The following is a 10,302-nucleotide window of genomic DNA, read 5'->3' as shown; positions in this document are numbered from 1 at the left end:
AAAAAAAAAAAAAAAAAAAAAAGAGAGAGGGCCTTGCTCTGTTGCCCAGGCTGGAGTGTAGTGGTGCAATCACAGCTCACTGAGGCCTCAAACTCTTCGGCTCAAGCAATCCTCCCACCTCAGCCTCCCCAGTAGCTGGGACCGTACGTGTGAACCCCAACCCTCGGCTGATATTTTTTGAAGTTTTTTGTAGAGATGAGGTCTCACTATGTTGCCCAGTCTGGTCTTGAACTCCTAGGCTCAAACAATCCTCCCGCTTTAGCCTCCCAAAGTGTTGGGATTACGGACGTGAGCCACCATGCCTGGCAAAATCAGAGTTTCTAAACCTCAGCATAGTAAACATGAGGGTCGGGTCATTCTCTGGGATGGGGTCATCCTGGCCATTACAGCGAGTTACGCAGCACCCCTGGCTTCCACCCACTCCATACCAGCAGCAACCCCTGGACGTGACACTCAAAAATGTCCCCAGACACAACACTTCTGTTAACCTGAGAAAGCGCTTGTCATTCCCAGTTCTCGACCCTCCTTTGTGCCTCAGTTTCCCCATCTCCAAGACAAGGGGACACATGCCACCTCTCGGGGCAGTTCTGAGGATGAAATGAGAAAACACAGGCATGAACGGCCCCCACCACGGGGGACTTTCTGCCCACAGGAGCGAAAATGGCCCTGGTTGGGAACCACAGCAGGACACTTAACGAATAATACTGGTAACCCGGGTGCTCCAGCCCCGAGAGCAAACAAGCACGCTGCAGAAAGAACGAGGGATACAGAAGCAGGTCCTGCCGCCAGTAGATAATTCACAGTCCTGCCCCGCGGGACAGCCGGCTTCCTTCTACGCAGCATTTAATTTAAGTCAAGTTTATCATTATGACCAATATTAATATAATCAGAGCCAACGTTTATCGAGTGCGGACGCTGGCCCAGGCCCTGCTCTCAGCACTCTCTGTGAGCTATCACGCTGGTGCCTCTGAAGAACCACGGAGGTGGCTGGGAGTCTTCAACCCATTTCACAGGCCTGGAAACTGAGGCCCATGGATGGGAATGGACGTATCAGAGGTGGCGCAACTTTTAAGTGGTGGGGAAGGGGTCAAAGCCCACAGTGACCCTGGGTTTCTGTACTGTGCCATGTTAAGATGTTTTAACCCAAGGATGTTAAAATAGGACAATTTTTTTTTTTTTTGAGACAGAGTCTCACTCCAGTCCAGGCTGGAATGCAGTGGCACGATCTCAGCTCACTGCAACCTCTGCCTCCCGGGTTCAAGCGATTCTCCTGTCTCAGCCTCCCAAGTAGCTGCGATTACAGACATGCACCACCACGCCCAGATAATTTTTGTATTTTTAGTAGAGACGGGGTTTCACCATGTTGGCCAGGCTGGTCTCGAACTCCTGATCTCAGGTAATCCACCCGCCTCGGTCTCCCAAAGTGCTGGGATTACAGGCATGAGCCATCATGCCTTGCTAAAACAGGGCAATTTTACTTAAAATCTAGATTTCTGCTTTTCCTTGGAAAAACCAACAGATCTGGCCCTGGAGCCATTCAGGGCTTCCTTGGAGGTTGAAGGAGCCTGCTTGGCCCATACAACCCACTGGAGAGGACACTCCAGCCCTGACAGGCATTATGGTTTGAGGATCACACACCCGCCATGTCTTCCTGCCTCGGTTTCTCCCTTTGGATTGGTGAAAGGGGTTCCTGTCCATCCTCCTGCGCAAGGCCCAGCAGCAGGCAGGCAGGCATGGCTGTGTGGTCTTGGGCAAGTTTCTCTCCCTCTCTGGGCCTTGGCCTGACAGCTGTTCCAAGAAGTATTTCCAATGCTCCAGGTTTTCTGTTGACCCTCTGGGGGATTTCGGAGAACTCTGGCTGCACATCTAAAAAATGCAATTTGTTAGACGCGGTGGCTCACACCTGTAATCCCAGCACTTTGGGAGGCCAAGGCAGGCGGATCACCTCAGGTCAGGAGTTTGAAACCAGCCTGGCCAACAGGGTGAAACCCCATCTCTACTGAAAATACAGAAATTAGCCAGATGTGGTGGCGGGTGCCTGTAATCCCAGCTACTTGGGAGGCTGAGGCAGGAGAATCACTTGAATCGGGGAGGCAGAGTTTGCAGTGAGCTGAGATCGCGCCACTGCACTACAGCTTGGCGACAGAGCAAGACTCTGTCTCAAATAAATAAAATAAAATAAAAAATAAATACAACATGCAATTCACCAGGTGTGGTGGCCGGAATCCCGGCACTTTCAGAGGCCAAGGCAGGCAGATAGCTTGAGCCCAGGAGTTCAAGACCATCCTGAGCAATACGGTAAAACCCATCTCAAAAAAAAAAAAAAAACAAAAGTTAGCTTGGGAGGCTGAGTTGGGAGGACTGCTTGAGCCCAGGAGTGAAGACACTGCAGTGAGCCATGATGGCGTCACTGAACTCCAGCCTGGGCAACAGTGTGAGTCCTATCTCACACACACACACACAATGCAATTCGAACTCCTTGGGGTGGGAGTCCTGTGTGGTCTTCCCCAGCTGAAGTCAACTCTCCTCCTCTTGTTTCCGACCCCCTCACTTCCAGCCACAAAGCAGTAGGTGCCGCTCTCAGTCTTTGTCCTTGCTGCCCCCTACACCTGTTCATCTGTCTCCACTCATGATGCAATGTCAAAGCACCCATTTTACAGATCAGGAAACTGAGGCACAGAACAGCTTTATTACTAGCCCAAGGCCCCACAGCTGCTTAGATTCTGGCTCCCAAGTTCCTCAGCAGATTTCCAGCAAATCCTGATGGAATGAGTGAATGAATGAACGCATGCTCGCTCGCACACAATGCTTTCAACCGATCACTTTCCTGAGTGCCCCTCAAATGACTGCTGTCAAAGCCCCAAATGCCCCCCAAACTTCCCCCTTTGGTGATCACTTGGGCCCACCAGGGGCTCTGGAAGTTGGGAGCCACATGTGGGGTCTCTGGAGTGCACAGAGCTCCCAAGGCAGCCACGTGTCCTTCCTGTCCACCATTCGGACCCCCATGGTTCAGCTCCCGCCAGGTGCCCAGTCCTGCCGCAGAAGTGGGGCGGCCTTGATTAAGCAGCCAGCGAAGGGGAACGCCCCAGTTTGCAGTGGCTGAGTCATCCTGACATCTCCCTGGTGCTGGACCCCATCAGGGGGCTGAGGGTGGGGTAGCGGGATGGGCGCGGACACTGGAGAGCCCCCTAGGGCAGGTCCTTCAGCATATCAGTGTAGCTCCCATGTTGTCAAAAATAACAAAAACAGCAGCAGAGGCAGCGGCCACTTTCTACGTGCCGTTCTGAATCTGTGCTTACACACGTTAACTCATTTCTTCCTCCTAACCATCCCTCAAGGTAGGCACTATCACGCTTCTCATTAGACAGATGAGGAAAATGGAAGCACAGAGAGGTTGAGCAACTTGCCCCAGGTCACACAGCCAACAAGGGGGCAGAGCCGGGATTTGAACCTCACGCAGCCTCAGTCCAGTGTCCTTGCTCTTAACCTCCGAGAAAAGGCAGTCGAGAGCCCTGGGGTGTGTGCTGGGGGGTGTCTCTGTAGCGATTCAGATGGCACCCCGGCAGATGGACCAGCTGTCCACACAAACATCCCTGACAATGGGGCAGAGCTCCTCCAGGCGTTAAGGAATCCAGGTTGTGGCATCCAACGGCTTGTGGGCTGTGTGAAATGACCTCTGGCCAGTGGAGGCCCCTCTCTGGGCCTCATTTTCCCCTCTCTGCAAAATAGGGCTCAGATCACATTAACTCCGCTGACAGGGGGTGGCAGGTTGGAGGAGACGAGGATGCTACTGACTTGCTTACTTAGCAAAGGGCCTGGCACGGGGCGCCAACTCTAAATAAGTCGGAGCAGCTGTTATTATCCCCCCCGACATCCCCTCATTTGCTGATCACGGGGGTTAATTATAAGCGGCATTAAATTATACACACACAGACGCGCCAACCTCGCTTCCCCAGAACCCCTGAATTTCCACTAACTCTCAATTACCCATGTGACAGCGCGACGATGGGCCATCCTCCCAGCCTCTCTCGCCACAGCCTGCCTCATCTGAGGGTCCCAGGCTTCCAGAGCCATGGCTTCTCAGCCATGCCGGATACCCATCTGGGCGTCCAGGAGCGGAAGGACGGATGCATGCAACTGACAGCGGACGCGTTGAGAGCCAGGGGAGGCGTGTTACCCAGAGCATCTCATGTCAAGGCTCGCCGCAACGCGGACTGCAACTGTACTGATCTTAGAGATGAGAGAACACAGAGAGGTCAGGCGACCCGCCCTAGTTTGCCCAGCTCAAGTGGGGCGGGTGGCTCAAGTCAGGGCTCTGACCTGGAACCCAGAGGGGTAACCTCATTTTGTAAGTGAGGAAGCTCCTGCACGAACTGAAAGGACAGAGGGGAAGTCACCCAGGGAGAAAGGAAGGCAGGCAGGCGAGATCTAGGAGAAAAAGGGGAATTTTCAGTTCTCCAGGTGGGAGGAAGAGGAGACACTCGGCCCTTCCTACAAGGAGCTTACAGCAAAGATCAAAAACAACTTAAAAGCAGCAGCCACGCAGGTAACGTAGAGTACGAGACGAAATCTGTCCCCATGAAATGGGACATTTGTGATCCAGCCCCACTTACGGAGATGGAGACAGGAGGAGGGCGCCCCCATGATCCCAAAATCCAAGCTCTGAACTCCCGACCATGGTGGGATCCATGGGAATCAGAAGGAAACAGGAAGCCACACAAAAACCTGGGTTTATTTTCAGGTGTGGAATCCCCTGGGCCTCAGCGGGGCGCTGAGGGTGCCTTGATTCCGGGGAACAGAAGAGGGGATTCCACAGCTAGCCCAGAATAGCACCAGCCCCCAGGTCCAGTCTGGCCAGGCCACGATGTTGGGGGACGGGCAGCTCCACGGAGGAGGAGAAGAAAAAAAAAAGAGAGAGAGAGAGACAAAAATAAAGCGATGTGAAAGTGGAGGGCCTGCCCGTGAATCACTCCTACCCGTTAATTTTCGCCTTTGCAGAAGTGTAAGCCAATTGATTTTTCAAATTCCCCACACACAACCCCCTCCCCAGCGCTTCTCAAATATCAGCCAGAGACAAGACAGAAATGGTACGTCGGGTTTTTTTTTTTCCCCCTTCCCTTTTTGGTTGAGAGTCTTTTCTTTCCTTAGAGGAAAAGGTGGGGGCGGGGGGAAACCACACACTCCACACTCTTGAACCTCCGGGTTAGAGAGACCCGGGTGTCACCTGTTTCCTAGACATTTTGGGGCTGCCACTCTCTGCGTGAGACAACAGCCACCCTTTCTCTCGATCACATCCCCTACGCCTCACTTCCTCTCTCCGTGGTCCCCCTTCCTCAATTCAGAATGTCACCTGGAGATAAAATGACATGCATTTGAGCCTCAACCTCCTTCTGGCACCCCCTCTCCTCTGCCCTGCAAGCCACAAGCTGAAAGCCCGCAGCTTTCCGATTCCAGACCAAGGTAAGGTGTGAAGATGACAAAATTCAGTTTGAAAAGGCCTCGAACCTTCAAACCCCCGACAGGTGCCTTTTGTCCGTGAACCTGTGGTGAATTTTTGGTTTTTATGCTTTGTTTTGTTTTGTATCAGCTTGCCACACGAATCCTGCGAGGAACAGCAGTTACGTCTTAATCTCCTCTCCTCCTGTCCCCTCTGGAGGCTGAACCACTCCGCCTGGTGAGCGGTTGGAGGGTAGGGCGGAGGGGGGGGTCTCTCTTCAAATTCCCCTCCCTGGGCATCTTTTGCCGCAGGGAAGGACGGAGGAAGGGCAACCTGCACAGGCTTTGCCTGAGAGGGGTTCTCATCCTCCTTGCACATTCTAAGAGGATGCCCACCCACTGGAAGGTGAGCCAGGAGCCTGCCCTGGATGCAGAGGAGAGCTGGGGAGTACCCCTTTCTGGGACCCCTGCCTCCTTCCAGAAAGCACGAGACCCTCCCAGAAGGGGGCCACAGCAGTCGCCACTGCGCCCGCCAAACCTAAAGCTCATCTCAAGATCTTCCCGTGGCTCCGACCGACTCCGCAAATGGAGCCTAATGGGTAGCAGGGGGAAGGAACTGCTCTCAGCCGAAAAACATTAAGCTTTGTCAATTATCCCCCAAACCCGCTGGGTTTAAAAATATCCCTTTTTATTTTTAGGGTTTTCCCTCCCGCTCGCCCCCATCCCGAACTCTCTCCACGCCCTGCTTCTTCCCCCACGCACACGGCGGCTGCACTGTCACAGAAAGCAGGTGAACGCAGGGCCACGGGGTGCTCGGGTAGAAATGCCACGTCGCGACACCAAGTCACACCGTCCCTGCCGGTCCCTCTCCGGCCACCCCGCTAACTATGGTATTGGGGCCATGCAGCCGCTGGAATAATCAGCGAAGCCACAGGTCTCCCCGTCTTGGCAAGCAGAGGTGTGCGTTGCCCTCAGACATCTGTGAACCGCTGTTCAATGCCAACCCCAAAGGCAGAAGGGGAAACCAAGTCACCTCCCAGAAAGGCGTCTGATGAGCAGAGATGGATTTGCTTTCAGACTGGTACCAGGTCTGGGGAAACCCAGGCAGAGCCCCTGGCTCTATGCAACTCAAAGAAGAAAAAAATGGGTGCACAGTGATGGCTCCAGGTCTGCCCACCCAGATGCTACCACGAAATCCCTGGCATCCACGAAGCTTCCCCTGTTCCATGGTGGAAGTTGGGGGAAAATGGACTTATGTTTCTAAGCAGGGTCCATGGACACTGGACGATGCCTGAAATCCCCTGGTAGGCAGGAGAAAAAGGCGCACTGAACGCTCAACCGGGGTATAAGGAGTGATTTTTTATTTTTTTCTCTGCTGGCAGCAGGCAGGAACCTGGGGTTTGAATGTCCCCTTCTCTGTCGCCACCACACGCAGACTTCAGAGGCTCTCAAGGTTTCCTGGAGAGGAGGAAATCGTGCCCGGAGCTGACCTGTCAACCAGTAGCACCCTCCAGCGCCACAGCCGGGCCACAGCAAAATGACCTGTCACCCATCTCCTGCGGGGAGTGGGGAGCGGGCCAGTCCACCGCCTCTCCGGACGGCATCTCCGGACGGCCACTGACAGTACCAGTCTCTGTCACCCCCGGGGGGTTAGGGGCGATGTCACTGGCCAGGGTGGCAGAAATAGAAAAGTGCGTGAGCTCACCAGGCAGCCTGGGTCTCCCGCGACGTTTTGTTTGCCTGAGCCCAATTAGAACAACTCTCAGGGTGATGGAGTATGGCCGGCGGTGGCCCCCGGGGGGCTGGGAGGCCTGGCCCCCACGCAGAAGTGCACAGTCATGATGAGGGTGTCCCCCGGGGCCTGGGGAACAAGGCAGGACCCTGCTTTCTGGAGGGGAAGAATGAAGACACCGCCAGCCTGCCAGCCAGAAAGAGATGCCCCATGGAAGGCTTTGTGGAGGGCAGCGGGGTGGGGGGGTTCCCAGGCGGGGGCTCAGGCCCAAGCTGGGGGGCTGTGGGATTTGGGGGTGGGAAGCAGCCGCCCCCAGCCCCAGCTGCCTGCCTTCCACCGCCAAAATATCAGCTGGCAGAGAAAAAAGAGCAGAGGGACAGAAGGCAGGCGCGATTGGCAGGGGGAGGGGGCACAAAGGAAGGGACCCTGGGAGGGGGAGGGGACTTATGCAAATGGCAGATTCGACCAAGTCCCTGGGCCCTTAATAAACGCTCCAGCAGCTGCCGCTGGTATCAGGAGCAGAGGCGCGGGCTGGCTCCCTTCTCCCGGGCGGAAAGCGGCAGAGAGAGGGAAGAAGGGCGCCCCAGACAAAGAGGCGCGGTCACCCCCCGCACCCCAAGGACAGCAGCTATAGGGGGGCAACCAAAGGAGGCCACAATCCCAGCAGCCAAAGTCCGCGTGGTGATGGAGGGGAGCCCGGAGCGGGTGGGTCCCTGTCCTTGGGACCCCAGGGGTCTCTTCCTGCCTCCTCCGGCTTCTAGGTGTATCCCTACTGTTCAGCCAAGACACTTCGGACACCCGCTTCACCAGCTTCGGCTGCCGGGATGTGTTTTTAGGGGCTCGGCCAGAGGCAGAAGGGACCCATGCTCAGAAGGGGGCTCCCCTAGATTGCGATGGCGGGGCAGGGGAATCCCAGCTGAGCCCAGAAGGGGGAGGCAAGGCACCCCCATGATGCGCTGGGAGGGTTGTTAATTTGGGGGATGAGGTCCCAGGAGGTAGCTGGATTTGAGGAAGGGTTGCAGAGGAAGGGACGTTCTTGGAAGCTGCATATTGAGGGAACCACGAGAAGACAATCTGAAATTGGGGAAAGAGGGTCCACCGAAGGAGGAGGTCCCAGATTTGGGGCGGGGGGTGTGGTTGAAAAAAAGAATCCCTGTTTGTGGGAAAGGTTCCCTGGTATGAGGATTCTGGAGAGAAAGCGACCGAAGGGGAGTTCCCCAATTTGGGAAGGGGGGAGAATTGGTGGGAAATGTCCAGGATTTGTAGGGGGAGGTCCGAAGGGGAGGATCTTAATTTTAGGAGAGATTCCCATAAAGAGCGGTGAACTTGGCCGCAGCCTGGCCGAACCCTCGCACCCACGGCGGCGCGGGCACTCTAACCTGGGGGGGACCCCCTCAGGGCACGCCCCGCGCCCCCTTTAACCCGGTGCCGGCGGCCCCGCCCCCGGGATGACGTCACCGCCCCTCCCCCCCGCAGCCCCCAGGGGGCTCCCGGAGCGTGCGGAACCCGCGGGGCTGGCGGCTCCAGGGGCGGCTTCCCTACTCTCGGGATCTCCACGGGGCCCCCAGCGTGGAGGGGAGACTTGGGTGCTGGGCGTGCGCGTCTGCCCGCCAGAGCCCTTGGGGCTGGGGGCTGAGGCTCGCCCCTGGGTGGGGGCGCTGGAAGGGGGCGCCGGGGCCGCAAAAGGGTGGGGCAAGGCCCGAGTGCCGGAGGAGCGACCTCCCATAAGGCAACGACAGGGCCCGGAGTGTGCCAGGGGAGACGGCGTAGACTCGGGGGTCTCCAGGGGAGGGGGACCCGGAGAGGAAAGGCGGCGGGCGCAGCAGCTCTGGAGCCACTCCATCTCGAGCCACCCGTCCCGGCTCCTCTCCGCTCCGGGGCGCCCGCACGCTCCCCCATCCCCGGGCACAGCGCCCCCTGCCTCCAGGACCCGCCCGGAGACCCAGGCCGGACGCCACCGGAGCCGGCACCCGCTCCGCACACACGCGCGCCCCCCTCCGCGCCTCTGCCCCGCCCGCAGCCCGGGGTGGTGCAGCCGGCGGCGCTGGGCAGCTTCCAACGCCGCGCTTCGGGCACTTCCAGCCCAGCCCCCTCCCACGCCGCGGGCGAAGCCCCCCAGCCCCGCCCGCCGAGTGCCCCCAGCGCGGCCCCGGCCCAGCCCCTCGGGGCATTGTCCGGGCGCAGCTCCCGAGGCGCAGGGGCTGGGCGTGCAACCGGCTGCAGCCGAGCATCCTCCGAGCACAATGGCCGTACAGGCTTCCCCGGCACAAAGCCGGCGCGCTGCCCACTCAGCTGCCTCCGAGACCCCCCTTGGAGCGCCTGCATTTTTTTTCCTCGAATCCACGATTTTTTTTTTTGGCTTTACCTGGAGGCTGGCTGGGCTGGGCTCCCCCGGCTCTGCCCCGCTTCACATCCTGGCTGTTGCATGGAATCCGAGCGGAGCCCGAGCGCCAGCGGCTCGCGGCGTGCGCGCGCCGGCCGGGCTGCCGGGCGGGCGGCGCGAGGACACTCACTGCGGCTCGCGCTCCCCTCGCGCCGGCTCGCGCGCCCCCCCAGCCGGTGACGTCATCCCTTCCGCCAGCGCCGCCGCCGCCGGGTCGGGGGCAGGGCCGGCCCGAGCGCGTCACTGCGCAGCCGCGCGGCCGCCACGCCCCCTAGCCAATGGGACGGCGCGGCGCGGTCGCGTGGCCCCGGGGTGTTCAAAGGGCCGCGGGAGCACGTGGGGCCTTGGGCTTCGCGGGACACGTGGGCGGCGGTAGTGGTGGTGGTGGCTGCGGTGGCGGCGGCAGGAAGGGCCCCTCGGGCTACTGTCCGTGCGAGAGCCCCAGCGTCCTGGGTGCAAAGGGCATGGCACTTTCTGTGCGCTGCTGTAAACTCTGCCAGGGCTCCCTAGTGTCCTTGGAATAAAATCCAACCTCTCTGCAGCTCGCTGTTTCACATTAGCGCCCACTACCCTATCCCCTCCCCCTGGCCGTGTCAATGCTCCAGCAAAACCAGCTGCTCCTTCTTGTCTTTTTAAGAGATGAGGTCTGCCACCCAGGCCTCAGTACAGTCGTATGATCATAGCTCACTGCAGCTTCAAACTCCTGGGCTCAGGTGATCCTCCCGCCTCAGCCTCCTGAGTAGTTGGGCTC

At 58.2% G+C, this 10,302-nt stretch overlaps 1 protein-coding gene across 2 annotated transcripts in view; it reads right to left on the bottom strand.

The window, feature by feature from the left end:
• Window positions 1–9,682, bottom strand: part of PTPRS (protein tyrosine phosphatase receptor type S) — a 142,710-nt gene extending 133,028 nt beyond the window's left edge. For both annotated transcript variants that reach the window (XM_023185666.2, XM_023185670.2), the window contains exon 1: window positions 9,534–9,682. The gene's annotated coding sequence lies outside the window, so the exon portion shown is untranslated. The remainder of the gene's footprint in view (window positions 1–9,533) is intronic.
• Between the last annotated feature and the right edge of the window lie 620 nt (window positions 9,683–10,302).

The sequence above is a fragment of the Piliocolobus tephrosceles genome, chromosome 21, assembly GCF_002776525.5.
Source record: "Piliocolobus tephrosceles isolate RC106 chromosome 21, ASM277652v3, whole genome shotgun sequence".
Taxonomy (NCBI): Eukaryota; Metazoa; Chordata; class Mammalia; order Primates; family Cercopithecidae; genus Piliocolobus; species Piliocolobus tephrosceles.
This window is presented reverse-complemented; position numbering and strand designations above follow the sequence as displayed.